Genomic DNA, 18,011 nt, shown 5'->3' with positions numbered 1-18,011 from the left:
AGTAGGGAGGATTTTTTTAAAGAAAAAATGAATTTGTTCATATCACAGTTTAACTATGGCTACTATTCAGCCTATTATGGGCAACAAAGGAAGAAAGATGCCATTAACTGGGAATATATGTGTTAAACAGAAACAAAACATTTTACATTCCTGAGAAGCAGATTGGTATTGATTGGAAAATAGATAGTAGGCAGGTGGGAAGTGTATCATTACCTATAGTGCAATTTTATGAGTGTCAAACATAGACAACTGCCCTACAATCCTCTAGAAAGCTCATACATTGTCTCCAGTGAGTGTCTACTCACCAGCCCAATACATATCTCAAGTAGCAATGTTCTCTTGCACTCAAGTCTTGCAAATGCCTGCAGTCTGCTACAAACAATGTGGCAGTAAAATAAACTACTAATGATTGCAAAAGCATAGTAACTCATGATATAAATTTCCCTACAATGTGTAATGGAGCTCTTTTGTTTTTCAGTGAAAGGAGGATTATGAAAAGTAGATACACTTGTCAACCATAAACATTCTAAGAGAAAGAGAATATATTAGTGAGCAAATCCTACCAGCTAAAAGAGACATATAAATGATGGTGATATAACATGAAACTTCTTTAGCAGATATTTAGAAAACTTCATTTAAAAAATTTACTGAAGAGAGGATGGATACCAGGGATCCTCTTGCTTTGCATTTGAAAAATACCTGAATTTTGCAAATTTGAAGTGATTTTAAGAATGAGGAGAAAGATTTCATGAATCGTTGCTTACTATTGTTTTAAATGTCCTGCAAGTTTAATTAAAAGAAACAAACAAACAAAAAACCAAAAAACCAAGAACACAGTTACTAATTGTACTGAACTGTATCCAAAGGCACTGTAGATGTGCTTTTGTCTGCTGCTTATCTGTGGTCAAACTATGTGACTGAAGAACAGGTAGCTAAGGACTAACACAAATCCTCCAGATCATGTTAGTGATCTTGGCCTGGTGCAATGCTGGCATTGAAAGGAGACTTGAGACAAAATAAAATAAAATAAAAAATAATTGAATAATGATAATAATAATAAAAAAAATCAGTATATAGCAAGAAAACAGTGCCATATATAAAGGTATTTGTCTGTCCAGTTAAAATTCTTCTCTGGCTTCTCCTAAGTCCTGTCTTTACACTGGGAGCTGCAGATCACAGTTATTTGAATCATTAGTTTCTTCAAAAAATGATATGTGACAAGATTTCTGCTGGAGAATAAATCTTATCTCAAAATTCTTTGATGAGGCTTTGAGACTTCACCTCAAAAGGGCAGAACACTGGTCAATGACTAGAGCTGTCCAGATGGCTTCTTCTTCACTGATGACACCGTTCTTGTAGCACAATTCCTCTGCTGATTTAAGAAAAAAAAGGTCAGAAATGCCCGTTTTATTTCCTCTGTGGTTCTTCCTTAACTGTTCATTTGATTGTTCTGGAAGTTAATATCGAAGAGAATCTGAAAGACATATAACAGAAGGTTTGTCTCTGCAGGTATAGGGGCCAGGGGGATTGCCTGTGCAAGTGTCATGCCCAAGTAATGATAAATAACATGATTTCCAAAAGCATTGAAGGGAATGGAGAGCCCATGTGTCATTTGCAGATGTTTTACAGCTGGTCTGATGTTAATTGACATCCATGATAGCTAACTTTAAATCGCTTTCAAAATTGAACAAATCTCCTCATTCACCAGGCAGTCTAAGTATTTAAATATTTGCTTCAGGGATTTTTTTCTCACTGCATCCCAGCATCTTTCTAAATCTCTGCTGAAATGAGCCTGTCTTTACACAGAACAGGGTAGTGGTGAAAAACCATGTTCAGCACGGCAGTTCATTAGCAATAAAATGTTAACAGTCAGACATTTCGTCTGCTTCAGTGTAAATCAAAAGAATTTCAGCCATGCTTGACATGGCCCCTTACACAGGCTCAGCCAAATCAAAGCACCAGTATTAGAAACAGACTGTTCTTCTTGGTGCCAGGGATTTACTTAACGTTTAATCTGACTTCTTACCCTAAAGATAGAGCAAAGTAACCCCCAAACACCTGCGTTTTTCTCAGTGTCGTTGCAACCATTAAGGTGTATTTTCTTCTTTTTTTTTCAGGTTAATAAGAAGAATTCTCTTCTCCCTTGTTCCAGGACGACACATCGGAACTTTTCATGTAATTCTGCTTTGCTTGAGAATTGGAGATGTCACAGTGCAGGCCTGTAAAGTTCTCACATGAGCTACAGGCTTTATGGAAGCATAGAATGCAGACAGCTAAGGATATTAGTAAAACTCCATTTTTCCATGGCTGAAGAACTGGTAGGGTTTCTTCTGGTTTTCTAGTTTTCTCTTTTGGGGTTGTTTTGTAGTTGTTGGTGTTTTTTCCTAAAGGCGGGGTGGGCTGGTGGGGGGAGGGGAGGAGGGGAGGGGAGGGGAAGGGAAGGGGGCAGGGGGGCAGTGGTGGGTATGGAGCAGGTTGGGGATTGGGTTGTTGGTCGCTTAGTTTTGGTTTTGGTGTGTATTTGGATTTTGCTGAAATTTTCAGAAAATTTAAGACTTTTTTTTTCTTTTTTTTTTTCCCCTTTTAATCCCCCCATCTCTTCACACACATATGCAATCCTATAGATATACCCATCTTCTTTTTTTTTTTTTTTTCTTTTGTGGACAGATAATGTAAAATTTGTAGTGTAGGACTAGAGGGAATGGTTTCAAGCTGCAGCAGGGGAGATTCAGGCTGGAATTTAGGAAATATTACTTCTCAGAAAGGGTGGTCAGGCACTGGAATGGACTGCCCAGGGAGGTGGTTGAGTCACCGACCATGGGGGGGGTGTTCAGGGAGCAATTGGATGTTGTGTTGAGGGACATGGTTTTGTGGGAGCTATTGGTAATAGGTGAATAGTTGGACAGGATGATCTTTTAGGTCTTTTCCAACCTTGGTGATTCTGTGATTCTATAGTAAAACTGCAAAACCAATTTTATGCATGAACTGATAGCACCCTCCAAAAAAAAAAAAAAAAAAAAAAAAAAAATTCCTTTTCCTACACAAGCTTAATTTTTACAGTGCTCTTGAGATAATTACTGAACTATTCTACCTATAAGTATGCTCTCATAATCATTGCCTAAGTATGTATTTAAGTATTCCACAGAAAATCTATGATACCAGAAATAAAAAAGACACCCCTTTCCTGTGAGTGAATACATTCCTAAGTAGCTGCACAGTGAACCATATTTCACATTTTTTATATAGCCTTCCCTAATAGTTACCCTGTGCTTCATGTAGCTGCTTTCTACATTGTTAGCTTGGAGCAGCACAGCAGCCCGGGCTTCCTGGAGCTGCTCTTTTACCCACCGCCTGGGCTTGTTTGCATTCATTACCTTTTTGGAGAGAAATAACAAGAAAAGAAGAGCGAAAAGGATGGCATATGAGCAGGTCCCTGTCATTTCTTTCTCAAAGCCAAGTACCTACTGCCCTCTTGTGGAACTTTTTAGGTAGTTAACAGCACTTGATAAAGGAGTCTGGCTTTCTGACTGCTTCATTTTGTTCCACTGAATAAGGAATATAGTTCATATGATGTAGCATTTCCAAATCCCTGATATTAATGCCAATCTTTCCTATTAACATTATGTATGTATGTATTTATTTACTTGCCAGTCAGCATCTATTGTTGGCATAGCTCCATGGGATGCTTTTGGAATTAGGGCAGATTAAAAATGTTTTGCAAAACAAAATAAACACCAACAAAAACCCCACAGGTATTAATATTAGAAAATTGCATTTTCTTTAGCTGACACTAAAATACAACTCCAGTTATTTCTTTCTCACTCTTTTAACTCAACCCAGAAGACAAAACAAGTGACTTAAAAAGGAAAGAAAACCTGTTTGTCTTTATGATATTAGTATATAGGTGTGTTTTCCTCATTTTGGACTCTAAAATATGTTAGGAAACCAGTCAGAGAATGCAATTTATAGAAGAACACTGCAAAATGCATTGACATTTATTCAGTGAACAGATAAGCTCTGGTCACAGATCTGTACTACCAGCCCCTCTGGACTGCAAGGAGCTCCACAGGCTGAGAAACTGATGCCCACTTTATCCTAGCAGAGATCCTTCTTGTACCTTGCAATCCATTTCAGACATGCAGTTGAGGTCACCCTTCAGTTAGGTGTGGTAAAAAATGTTAGTAATGATTGAAGGACAGGGTGGCAAAGCAGCTTTATTACCTCGTTTACAGAGAAATTTAAGATGGATCTATTTGGACCGGAACATTCTCTATATCATATACGTCTTACAATACGTTTTATCCTACAGAAGTATACTGGGTAGGGACTAAAATTCTCCCTTCTGGCTCCTCCTGAGAATCCCTATTGCAAGCTATATCCCCTATCTGTTTCTGGAAAGGCTGCTTAGATTCACCAGTATAACACAGTCATCCACCTCTGCTGAAAAAATAATTCAGCTTATCCAGAGCACTTATCTCTGTGAGTACCAATGATTTTGAGGGTGAGTTATGTAAGCACATCACAGTCCTTAAAAACACACTTGCAGTTTTAAGCAGACTGAGTTTCCCCTTGCAAATTAAACCCTGCTTGAAAAGTTGGGTTGGAATTGGACATTTACTCCACTCCTACCCTTGGAGGAGTACAACCTACATCCAAGAATTAAGTATGTAAGGCCTTAGAGGTATCTTCAGTGCAAACTCTCCTTCCAGGAGCCACTGCATAGCTAACAAACTGCACAAACACAAATGCAGGCCCCAGCCCCTGCACACCAGCCTCTGTGTAAACAAGCCTTGTGCTCTATTGCTTGTAGACAGGGTATTCTCGGGTGAAAAGAGGGGATCTGAAGAATCAAGTCATAATCAGCATGCTTTTGTGAGCCCAGTGAAATAGAATGAGGGTTACAAAGGAAAAGCAAGTAGATTTTGAGTGTCCAATATTTCAAGAGAGATTGAAAGAGGGCGTTTTTACGATATTCTATTATGTCTCCTCTTTAGAGAGAGGCAAAGTCAGTGCCAAAGGAATAGTTTCCCGAAGAGCTATTTGTTCACAGGATGGATAGGAGCTGACAAGCCGACTGTCAGAACGGCTTCTTTGTCCTTGGAGCACCAGGTGGTTTAACAGTGTAGAGAAGTTACGTGTTTTTACCAAAATGACTGCTCATTCCTTTTTAGATGGCTTTTCAGCAGTTTTCAGTGTATTTTCAAGGGCTTTTAATGGAAAAAACAAAGTAGTGTATGAGGGGAGGGTGAAGAAAAGAAGGGCAAGGTAACACTGTGTGTGTGTGTGTGGTACAGATTGGGTGGCTCTTGCCATGTCTGGAAGAATGCTCAGAGGAAGAACTAGTATAAATATTCAGAATACTGATCAGAACTGTGGTGGAATTGTGGTTATAAATAGCTTTCCCAGCAGTAGTATTAACAAAGCTGTTCACTTTCTGAAACCATATTTAAAGATGCAAATAGCAATATTAAAACTATGTTCCAGAGACTTACAGGATATTTTAATACAAATATAATATTTTATTGTTTATTGATTTAATAAAATGTTTGAAATCTCAGCCCTTCATAGGAGGAAAAGTTATCAGGATAGAATTTTTCCTTTCATGTCAATACACATCAGAAGAGTTTGGCTGCATCTTCTCTAGGACCCTTTTTTGGGTAGAGGAGTACTACAATTAGATTCTCTGTCAGTTTTCTTCTCCCCAGGCTCAATAATCCATCTTCTCAAACCCTCCTTGAAGCCTTGTCGTTTTGCTTAGTCTTGTTTTTCATTGAATTCCTCTGAATTCAATACAAGAAAGTAAATTACTGACTGCATTTATTCTGGGGACAGAAAAATGCATTTCTTCAACCTGAGAAGGTTATGGCAAGTGGGGGGTGGGGAGTACCTTCTTCTTATGGGATGGGTGGATAGATGGATGGATGGATGAATGAACAGCTACCTAACTTGGGTTTATGAGCAAATAAATAAGGTCTACTTAAGGCCATGGAAGCTTGAATCAGATGAGGAGAGAGATGTCCTTTTCCTTTTTTTCTTTTTTTTTTTTCTTTTTCTTTTTTTTTCTTCCTCAATATGAGGGTATATACCTAGAGAACAAGAGCTGGAGAACAAATGGTGTAGTTTCAATATAAGACATGCGTCTGGAAATGCTCAAGTGTGGCAATAAAGATGAATGACAACAAAGACAAAGGAGGAAAAGGAGGTGTGTTTAACTCTAACTCTTTTTGTGCCAGAAAGGGGGCGGACTGATGTGGAGTGAGGTTTCAGCAGGATGATTGATATGGTGAGCATGTTTGCGATCCTTACTCCTTTCTTTCATTTATTCATGGAAACTACTCAGCAGTACATAGGATTGTTCCTTCTCTTAAGTGCTGTGAACTGTGCTGTGCTTTGCAGTATCACCTCAGAAAACTGCACTGCGTTTTGTTTCCTTCCATCTTAAGACTTTCCTTCCAGTTTTTTGAAGTATATTACTGCAGCCTTTCCTCCAGATTGCTGTGCCGTAAGTAGGCTTTTACCACGTGTGCTGATCTGATTTCAGAAGGGACATGTCTGCGCGCTGCTGAGTTACAATCAACGCCTCAAGGCGTTGCTGAATCAGCAACTGAGAAGCAGAAGGGCTGGGGTGGTGTCACTGGGGATGGCTACAGCCACAGCAGCGGCGTGAAGCTCTGAGGCTCCATGAGGACAAGACGGGTCAGCACTGAGGCAGTAGCGGGGCAGCAGCGCCACCTCGAGGCACAACGTCGTCCCTGCAGCCCTCCCGCAGTTGCTGTGCCGGCTGCGGTTACCGAGCTGCTTGTAGGTGCTTTTCCTTGAGGCAATGAGACGGTGGGACGAAGCTCGACAGCATTCAAACATGCAAACAACGTGTAGTATTTCTGTGTGTTTATTTCAGTTCTCTCTCTCTCTCTCTTCCCCCCCTTCCCCCCCCCCACACACACACACCTTTTTTCCACTGTGCTCTGTCTCTTTATTGCTGCCAAATACTCTTCTATCTTCCAAGCTAAGCCCAACACACAGTTCAGTGTCAGTGCTGTGATCGCCTGACTAGCTTGGCAAAATTCATTTTAGCAGGTGCTTACTGTAATTTGTTGGGGAGATTGGAGAGTATTCTGTTCAAAAGTGGCTTTGCAATCTAGGAAAATCAGAGACATCATTTAATTCCCGTGTCCTCTCTAGAGAAATATAAAGCAAAAATAACATGGGCAACAGCAGGAAAGGGAGGACAGGACAGATACTTCAGCTCCATCCGAATGTGTGTACCGCTCATTATTCACACATCCTCTGCAGGGGCGCTCAGATCTGGAAAGAACTGGGAATAGCTGTTGTGCTTTGCAGTAATGCTGGCAAAAAGAAAGGGTAACAAAACTTCGGAAATAAAGTGAGCATCTGTAGAGTTCACATACAGTAGGAGCTCACGTTTTTAAAGAGGGTGTCAAAGTTATTGTCCCACCTGTTTCCCTGTTATGAACATTCCTAGGTCTACCCTCCAACAAAAGGCATCTGTATCCTTCCCAGGCACAACAGTGACTGTCCCACCTCACCTTGCTCCAAGGGATGTCACTCCTTGGTCTTAACTTTAATCCTGTACATGTCAGGCTTTGGATTAATACCAGTTTAATCACTGTGGCTTTTCACTCTGAATTGTGCAGCGCTTAATACTGGCAGTAAAAAGAGATGTTATTTTGCTTGCTAGTGTTTGTGGTTTTATTTCTGAGGGATTATTTGATGTGTGAGATAAGAGAAAGGTGCCTGTAAATGCAGGCAGAGCTTCTCACTGGTAATATGAAGCTTAAAAATGAAAAATAATCTTCCTGCCGTTTCAGAAAATGACCAGCAGCTTGTTCTGTGGACATGACTTCTTTTCAGGCCCATAAAAAAGCCAGGCAGAGCCAAGGCTGCTGCTGGATGCCTACTTTAAGTATGAAAATATAGAACTGCTGTTACTGTTAAGTCTTCAAAGGGAAAGCAAGCACCTTTGAAAATGTGTTATTATTAAGGAGGTTGTGGATGCCCCATCCCTGAAGGCAATCAAGGCCAGGCTGGATGTGTTTCTGGGCAGCCTGGTCTGGTGGATGGTGACCCTGCACATAGCAGGGGGGTTGAAACTGGATGATCACCGTGGTCCTTTTCAACCCAGGCCATTCTCTGGTTCTGTATGATTCTCTGATTCTATATCTCAACACCTTACTAATATCTTGTGCTAGGAAATGTGTCTTGGGTCTCTGAGACCAACTCACTAGCTCTGACACCTGGCAGTACTGTTTGCATTTGCTCATACAGCTATTTATTATTTGCATTATTAGCATAGTTTCGAAAGATAGTCACCTAGAAAAAGATTGGACATACACAGTCTAAAACCAATTTACATATGTAGAAATATTTCTGATAAAAATCTTTCTTCTTCCTCCATGGCCTTGCATCAAGACATTATAACACAATGATAGTTCCAGTAGCCTAAAGCATAGGTCAGATCAGTTTTAAACGACAAGTAAAATTTTCAGCAATTAAATAATTGCTATAATTAACACTTGGAAAATTCTGCAAAGTTTTCTACAATTCATGTTTTGGTGTATAAAGCCTAATGTTGATACTAAAAACTTCGCTAGAGTCTCATTGCTTTCATTTGCACCTCTCCTTGACTGATCAGTTTTCTTGGACCATTACTTCATTAATTACGGTCCTTTGCTCTTAATTTGATGTCTTTGATGTCCCACTTTGATTCAAATAAATGAAAGTTAGATGGTAATGTTTGAGAAGATGCTGTTCCTGTTAAACGATGAAGTCATTTTGGTTCAGTTTTTTCAGTGATAGTTCTCCTTTTGGATAATTGGCCTGATGAAATGTAAAAATGGCTAATATCCATCAGAAAAGTGACAGATAAAATGCACCCTTAATTTGTTCTAGTGTTCTGGTAAACTTTTCTGAAGTTTCTCCTTTCTTCTTCTTTTTTTTTTTTTTTTTTTTTTTTAGCTGAAAACATCAGAAGGAAGCTTTATTAAATTGCTTTTACCTCAAACTACAGGGGGCTTTAATGGAAAAGGGAAAAATGTTTGAAACTGTTGAGTCTTTGTTCTTTTTCTAAGGCAAGAACATAGATAGTCCACACAACAGGATTTTAATAACTAGGCTTATTGCCTTCACAGCAGTAAAAAAGGCCTGGGTAGCAGGGTTGACTGAACTATATAAAAAGATATTGAGCAATTCCATACATTATATATCTGAAAAAGTACATCGAAGTACAAATATATGATTGTCAAAAGGTTAATCAGTCCTATAGAATGTACATGTGAAGTCTAAGAGAATGTTCACAGATTCTCTTAGGAATATTTTGCTGGTCTTGTCTGTACTACAATGACATCTGGAAAAGCACCTGCATTTCTGAGAATGCCTGAGTCACTATTTCTCTCTCTGGGGACTTGTGGGTCCATCTGAGCTACTGATGAACCATGACTTCGTATCTTCCCTAGGACTGAGAATGTGGCACATTCTGTATTCAGAGTGCTGCGTTTTCTCCATTAGCTCTCCATTAACCATCACCAAAAATACCCTCAGGGACCAGACAAGCTTTCTGTTTACTGCCCTGTAAAGTCTGTGCTGTGCCTCTGTGCACACCTAGCTTTTGCCTGGGGAAATGCTGACTGCCTCAAGGTGAGCCATCATCGACAGTCAGTGCACGACCTCTGCCTGCACTTACAAGGTGGAATGTGAATCCCTGTTGTACAGAGCGAGGGATGAACAAGAGAGCAAAGAGATTCACATTATATAATTTTATAGTCAAGAGTGGTACATTCTTTAGAAAAATCCTTTGTAAAATTGCAATTAATTCTGTTATAAAATCAGGCAAAAAAAGATCCTCTATGGCCTTGATTTTTATTTTTTTTTTCCATGACTATTTCTTCCCTTGTAATTGGAATAAATGCTTCGTTTATTCCTGTCTACATTAAGCAGTTGTCAAGATAGCACAGAATTCTCTGCAGATTCTGTGTTGCAATCGCAGCTGATGAATCTGAAATTCTCTGACATTGCCTCTGGGGGGAGATAGCTGTGGATTTTGCACCAGTCTGTCCTTGCTTTTACTAATTCTCACTGTTCTTTTCTGGCAATCATTAGTGTTGGACAAGAAAAACATGCAGTCTTGAGAGGTTTTTTTTCTGTTTGGCTTTCTGCCTGACTGGCTTTTCCCACTGTTGCTTCAGGAACTCATAATACTGTTGCATCTTTCTGCCCTTCAGAGCACAGTGTTCACTGGAACTGCAATTTCTAGTGCATGCTGTAAGATAAAAGAAAAAAATTGTAAGCAATTTGGTTGTCAGTTGTTTCTTTCCTCATGTCATCTGTCATCTTGTTTCCTGAGTCACTTAAGATCTTCCCAGCCTGGTACTGCTTGAGCAAATTCTGTTGTTTTGCCATGTAACCAACTATTATCATTTATTACCTCTCTCTCTTTTTTTTTTTTTTTTCTTTCTCTCTGTCTTATTTTTCCCCTCTTTTTAAGTGAGAAAGAAACAATCTGAAACAGTCACTGAGTTTAATGCGAGAAGGATTTGTGAAGTATCTGTGGTTACTTAATTGCCTTATTTTCTATCTTAGTATGAGTCAGGGTAAACCATGAGTTTTGTTCATCCTTAATTCAGTGAGTATGACATCTCTTTCATCTTTTGAGATGTCATTTATTACATGCTTTCCAGAATGTTTGTATTGATGCTCCAGCCTTCTGCTGAGCTAATTAGCAAAACATTTTTTCCCCTAAGTTTTTACATTTTTTTTTCTTTTTCCCTAACTATATCATAGCTAATGAACTGTTCCAGTGTTTTGGCTGTAGCTTTACTTTCTGTAGGCTTGCACTGATATACTTCTTTTCATCGCATACCTGGACTTAGATTTTGGTGCCCAACCATTGTGGCATTTCCCTGTGCTCACCAGACCATAGAGAAATTGGTCTGAGAAATAAAGTTGTGTGGACCTATTCTGCAGATTGAAACTTTATTTTACTTCAACTTACTGTTTACTTTTCCTGAGAGACAAATACCTGAGAATCTGGAGTGTTAAAGAGGACTTTATTAAAGGTGGTCTGAGGGTGAAACCAAACTAGAAATTTAACATCTTATCTTGTAGCATTAAACTGAATAACTGAAGAAACAGAAACAGGCTTCTGAGTTGAAACAGAAACAGGCTTCTGCTGTTGAAAGATTGTGACATAGGATTGTTATTTGCTATTGTGTCTGTAGCAGAAATGCTAAGTCACAGCTTGAACCAGTGATTGAGCATCTGGTGGGAAGGCAGGACCAACACATGGGAGCTCAGGTGTATTGTATGCATCCAAATGACCAGAACAGATGGAGACAGGATCAACCCCTTTCCATACCTCATTTCATAGAATCATAGAATCACAAGGTGGGAAAGGAACAACAAGATCATTTAGTGTAACTGTCCTCATATTACCATTGCTACCACTAAGCTACTAAACTGTATCTCATGGCTCTTCCTCCAGATGTCTCTTGAACACCACCAGGGATGCAAGTCCACCACCTCCCTGAGCAGCCATTCCAGTGCCTGACCACTCTCTGAGAGAAAAAGTTTCCATCACATTATAGTGTGTCATTCAGATGTAGCTACACACTCTTCTTCTGAAGTCTCCAGGAAAATTTACATTGCCCTCTTAGATGAAGATAAAGGCCAAGTCTGGAAAACTTACAACATGTTGTCTGAATTTGTTAGCTTACTTACTAATGCATTGGATTCCCCATCCCAGATGTCTCACATATGTTTGTTATAAAACCAGCATACAGTGCGTGAAATAGCCTGCTCTAATTATAGTCTAGACAATGCCAGCAAAATTGTGCTAATTCAGATAAGCTACTATTAAGTCATCATATCATGGCAGTATATGCCATGAGGTAAAACTGCTTGGATGTAGACTGGCAACAAGGGAAATATTATGTGGCAGATAATGCCATTTTACTTTCTTCTTTCAGCCAACAAATTAGAAGCTCATTTAAAAAGTCAGTTTAATTTGATATACTGATGTGGTGATGCCAACTTGGATAGCATTTACCTTGCAGGAAGCAAATCTTGTACAAATGAAGCTCAGTGGTGGAATGTAGTTATTTTTCAATCCTATTTCATTTCAGCACCTAAAAATCTACAGCTGATGTTATAATGTTATCAGGTTGTACTTTCACTGTGTTTTAGGTCTGTTTTACACACTGAATAATGATGCTTTCATTAGAGGAATAGCATATGAAAGAAATTGACCTCTATGGTCATTTGAGAGTCTGACAATTGGTTAGATACAAAACTGTCTAGAATTATGCCCTAAATGTTATCAATAATTCATCCCTACAAGACTTTTCTCTGTTTCTGCTTCTCAATTTTTATCCTCATCCCCCCAGATTTATCTTTCCTCTTGTCCATAATTCTCTTAACCTCCTTCTGCTTCCTTGATGTGCCGTGCCAAAGAAATCCTGAGGGGATTCATCTTCCGATGTTTTAAGAAGTCTCTAAGGGTAAATGGGGAAAAAAAGGGATAGAAGGAACTGAAAAATGCTTTTATAATGGTAAATTTTGCACATCTTTCTCAACAGTGTAGCACTGCCTAACAATGGAGGCTTGAGTGCTTTTCCTAGCTAGCAGCATTGCCTGTCAGGCTACTTTCTTCTGCTACAGGCATTTTGTTGTGAATGATTCACCAGATGAGACTTCCACTACTTTCCTGGAAAGAGCATGCTTTAGTCTTAGAAACCAAAGATATTTATACAGAAGCTTTCTTGTCCTGGTGTTTTTTAAAGGTTGTATGTCTCACCCATATGTCAGTCTTTTTTTGTTTTCTTGTACTTCTGTGGCATGTTTTTGCTTGCCTTATTCTGAATATAGACTGAACATTTGAATTTGCTGGAATTCTGCTTGTATTTCTCATTCCGTCAGATCCTTCTTTCAAAAGACTGCTGTTCAGCTGTCTTCAGCACAGAAGATTCTTTCCACCATGCTGCTGGTGAGCTGGCACATTTCATCTGCATGCTAAGCTACCCTTGACGCCCAAGGAAAAATCATATTATGAGGAAGGCAAAGGCAAGAGCTTCTGCTTTTCATCTTTTATAGCAAAGGCGTTCTCTGTAGACATATCTTGTTTCACACTCATGCACAGTGGAACCATTAGAAGAGCAATGGATGCTAGGAGATGATAACATAAATTCAAAAGCAAGTTGGTCTCCACAAAAGAAAAAGCCACCTATATCTGCTAGATACAGTGGCTGACATACAGCTGCTCACCCAGCAAGTTCTGCATAGAATACCTGGCTTGACTGAACACATGAGCAATCCTCCTGGATGTTGTAAAAACTAGCATTTTTGTTCTTCAAACAGCTGTTTCTCACTTGTTAGCTATTTCCTAAGAAAAGGCTCTTCAGTATTACTAAGTAAGTCAATCTTTGCTTGTGACATCCTTGTCTTCACCAGTTCAATTCCGTACTTTAAGGCTCTGTTTGACTGTTTACCATTGCAGTTGTAAGTTATTTTGAAATAATTCTGCTTCGCTCCTGGGTGAAGGAAGTTTCCCAAGTTAAGCACATGCTTTATGTCTTTTATAATATCAGATCTTGCTGTGGCTCATTGCTTTATGATGTATTTTTTCTTACTCTTATTTGTCCCCCACTGCTATCTTGCAGTATTACAGCAACTCTCAGTCACTCTTTAGTTCACTCCAGGCACTTCTTGTTCCAGTTGTTCAGAATATTACTACTTTCAGTAACTAGCCCATAGGTTTCTTTCCCACATGTGCTCAGGTGTTGTTTTGGTGTTTTTTTTCTGTTGTATTTTTTCGTAGCATTAGCAAATTCTGCATCCTTATTGAATATTTTTCTGGATGATTAGCGTATTAGTTCAGTTGAGACACATCATCTGCTATCTTAATACAGATAAGAGCCTTGCTTATGGCAGTGCACACTGTAAGTATTTCCTACATCACATTTCAACATTAACCACTTTTTATTCTTTTTTTCTGTCATCACGTTTCTTACACATAGCCTGGATGTGGTAATTTCTAAATTTTTGTTTCTATTCCAAATTAAACTATCTATCTTGAACTTTTCCATTAAAAATAGCAAGATGTTTCCCTCAGGTAATGGCACTCTTGCTTTCCTTTTACACATTTCTCTAATGACTTGGAGCCAGAACATTTCTATTTGTCATGCTTTTCTGTTTCTTATTTAAATTTGATATGCCAAGAATGCATATTGGCATACATAAACTTTAAAATGTTTGAAGACTTTACATATCCTTTGCTCTCATCCCTCTGCCTGAGAAATCTCTTAGCTGCTGCAGCTGAGTTACACTCCAAACTTCCTCATGGGAAAAGAAGATGCACACCTAAAAAAGCCAAAATCTTATTGTTAGTATACCTGAATTTGAAGCAACTTGACTCTTAGTACTCCAGATCTTAACCATTTAAGAATGTTAAACAGACTCATTGCCTCCTGCTTCCTTCTCTAGTGTTATGCCCATTTTTTCATTGCTGAGCTTGGTGGTTTCATGCTGGTGTCAGTAGGTGTGTGTGTGAGGGAGAGTTTATATCAGTGGTGATGATCAGCATCTGGAGCCATTTGCTGTGAGGAATATGATGTTTGTGTTGATAGCTTCTTTATTTCACAGCAGGCTTGCCTCAGGGTCATTTTTATATCTGCCAACACACTTTCATGCCTTTGCTAATCACACCTTCATTTTCTATATACAGTGTCTTTTACATACATTACATAAATTATTACTTGTTTGTTCCCTTTTTTTACCCCTAAAACCAGTTCTGTCCAGCTCCAGGTCTCCATTTCTTTAACTACCCATAGGTGAGTTTCTTACAGCTGTGGGGCCTCCAGTGCCACCCTGTGCCCCTTTCTTTCAGCAACCTCCACTCATAGACCATTCTCTGCATCCAGTGTTTACTGCTCAGGGACTGAGCTATTGTACCAGGCCTGTCTTTCTCTCTACTACATTATCATGTTAGAGTCATGAAACATTTTACTTCTATTTATGTAAAACTGTGGCTGTACTACATGAAGAAAGACATCAAAACTAATTAACTTCAGACATATTATTCTGTTCCCGCTAATTCAACTTGTGTTCCTCTGCTAATGCTCTTCTTAATGGGTGGTTCAGCTGGGTCAAAGACTTCCAGGATGTGAGGGTTAGTTAGAAACATGGGTATGGATGTGTCTGAGGGCACAGCTTGTACAATATTGCCAGCAAGACAAAAGGAGATGTTTTCATGTTTTGTTGTTTTTATTTTTTAGAAGGGCTGTTTCCTTTGAAAAGCAGTGAGGATTGAAAGATTTAAATGTGCACTCAGTGAATTAGAGGTCTTGTTGATTTTTTTTGAACGCAATTAAGTGTACAGTTAAAGTACAGAGAATCTGCTAGAGAAATTATGAGTCTTAATAAAGAAGAAACTTTAAGTTTCTTCTTTATTAAGTTATAATATATAAGTTTTCTTCTTAAACACATAGTTTAATATCATTAATGTAGAACTTTTGTATGGTAATTAGCAGCCACTAAAGAAGTAAGACTTAAAAGCTGTAAACAATGGAAATGCTGTTTCTATCATTCACACATAATTTTCTTATCTCTGTAATATTACTATAGCTACATAAAAACACAATAGCAGAAATCTTTATATGCTATATCAAGTCATTAAATATAACCACAGTTGTAATAAATGGTGGTCAGGCTTTTTGATGAGGGCCATGAAGTATTCCAGAGAAACAAATTGCAGTGCCATTTCATTAACGTAAGGTGGCAGACAGAAGTCTTGTACTGAAAATTACACTTCATTTTGAGAAAGCACTAACAGGGGTGATGCACAGTAATTTGTAATGCAGGTAATATTTTCCCTTTCTGAAAAGGTCCATTTACAATTGTGAGGAATTAGACTTTTGCCTCAGCTTCTCTGGCACTATTATTGAGTGGAGAGCAAGCTAAAGATTAACAAGTAACTTTTTGCTTTAGCTGTCAGAGCTGACTTTTATGTTTCTGTAAAACCAAACAAAAGGCTGCTACTAATGTTTTGCTCATCAACTAGTAAGTGGAGGCCATTTAAAGCAAATATGTAAAGCTAAGCTCCAGCTGCTGTTCTAATGTTGCAGAAAGCTTTTGCTGCAGTTCATTAAATTCAACTTCAGGCAGTCACAAAACTGCCAGCTAATTATTTTTTTTCCTCTCCTTTGCAGAGCAAAACCTTGTGTGACGAATTTCCACTCTTAAAATGAAGCTGCAGAGCTCTTCATACTTGTAGACTGAAAAAAACAAAGCACTGAGGAAGGCAGCAATGTAATCCTTAAAATAACAGGTACCATTAAGCCAGAGATACTGTTTTCTCTCAGGTTTGGACCATCTTGAAAGTCAGGCTTTTATGGGAGGTTGGTTCTTTGTTAGTGGATCACAGGGACAGTATTAATAATGAGTACTTCATGGTTTGGGGCTAAGAGCTAGTCTTACTATCTCTGTGCCCCTCTGAGCCTATTTGAAGATAATGATTTTAACAAGGGCTGGTCCTTTCTGAAGAAGCCAGTGAAGGGGAAAGGGGTATACACCTTCCTCAGCCTCCTGGAGATTCAAGTGCAGCTCTCTAGTTCAAATAGAGAAAATCTATGACTCAGAATTACTGTTCTTCAATGGTGAGTAGCTGGAGTGTTCTAGACTTTATCTTGATTCAAATCAGGATAAATAATGAAAATATCTTAACTTTTGTGGAATAGTAGTGCTATAAATGAAATCAGTTTTGAAATTCACATGTGGAGATTTCTGTCATTAGGTACAGAATATTTACCTGAAGTAAGCAATGTATTATAATGTGTAGGATGATATGCACCTCAGAAATATTGTTTTAAAAATAACTTGAGATCATCTCTACTACTCACAATTTCAAGTCATTGGTATAATCAATAGAAAAATTAATAAAGGCCAGATCATTATCATGTGTTTGAGGTAATATAATACACTGAGTATTAAGAAATTTGAATGTAATTATTTCTGCTGTGGAAGTATTTGCAGGAACAGAAAATTTGGTGGAAATTCTTCACTTGACTAAGTCTTCAAGGACTTCACAAATAGGTAGCACCTGAAAGCTAATTCACCAAGCTTTCAACCCAGACATATTGGAAAAATAGTAGATATTGAGTGTGTTCTGTTAATCAATATGTATGTTCATATCACATTTAGGTTTCCAAAGAGAATGTTCTCCATTGTGCTGAAAGTGTACAAACAGGAGAAACAGCCCTTACTGTGAATTTACAATGAAAATCAACACAAAGCAAGTATAAAAAGCAAACAGGAGGTAAAAAGATTAATATAAAGGCAATAAAATGATGTGGGTGAACCATAAAAATGTAGAATTGTGTATCCTCAAGATTTCCAAATGCATAAGTGCAGATTTGACTGAATAAAGGGGGAAAAAAATTACATCAGCCTAAAAAACATTTTAAATATGCATATTTTTGCATTTGATAGCATACCACCAGATACTTGTAAGATGTCATCTTGCAAGCTACTGCTCTCCAACCATGATATTAAGAGTGGGAAGACACATCAAAAGAAAATCAAGGCTTTGACAGCAATCAGTGGAAAATCAGAAAAATTCCAGGTAGGTTTTAAAACCTGCTGTTTTTTCAAGCAGCTAGACATAATGGGGCCATAGGAAGAAAGCTGTTAAGAAAAACAGATCTAGGGTATGAAAGCAAGACACAATACGAGACTTGTCATTCTTCATTTTTCTGTGATAGATTGTATAATCTTTCTGTGGGTGCAAGTTAAGTAAATAAGTTTGGGATTGGTCTGGGAGAAGTTTTGTAAGACTTCATTAGGCAGTCCATAAAGCATAACCCGTCAAAAATATGCAACCACCAAACTGTAAACATGCATCACAGATCCCTTAACTAAATCTGGTCACAGGTTCAAATTGCATCCCTATTTCCATGTATGCAACTCAATGAACACCACAGAGAAGAACTAAAAGCTGAGATTTA

General features: G+C 38.4%; 1 long non-coding RNA gene across 1 annotated transcript; it reads left to right on the top strand.

The window, feature by feature from the left end:
• The first annotated feature begins 2,117 nt into the window (after positions 1-2,117).
• On the top strand, positions 2,118-17,632 carry LOC146762131 (uncharacterized). Its single transcript, XR_014943036.1, has 3 exons — positions 2,118-2,318; positions 16,218-16,336; positions 17,497-17,632. It is a non-coding gene; the product is annotated as an uncharacterized LOC146762131 (long non-coding RNA).
• The last annotated feature ends 379 nt before the right edge of the window (positions 17,633-18,011 follow it).

This window comes from Coturnix japonica, chromosome 2, assembly GCF_054131305.1.
Source record: "Coturnix japonica strain WE chromosome 2, WE-NBRP24, whole genome shotgun sequence".
Taxonomy (NCBI): Eukaryota; Metazoa; Chordata; class Aves; order Galliformes; family Phasianidae; genus Coturnix; species Coturnix japonica.
The sequence above is the reverse complement of the archived record's forward strand: the minus strand, read 5'-3'. Positions and strand labels throughout refer to the sequence as shown.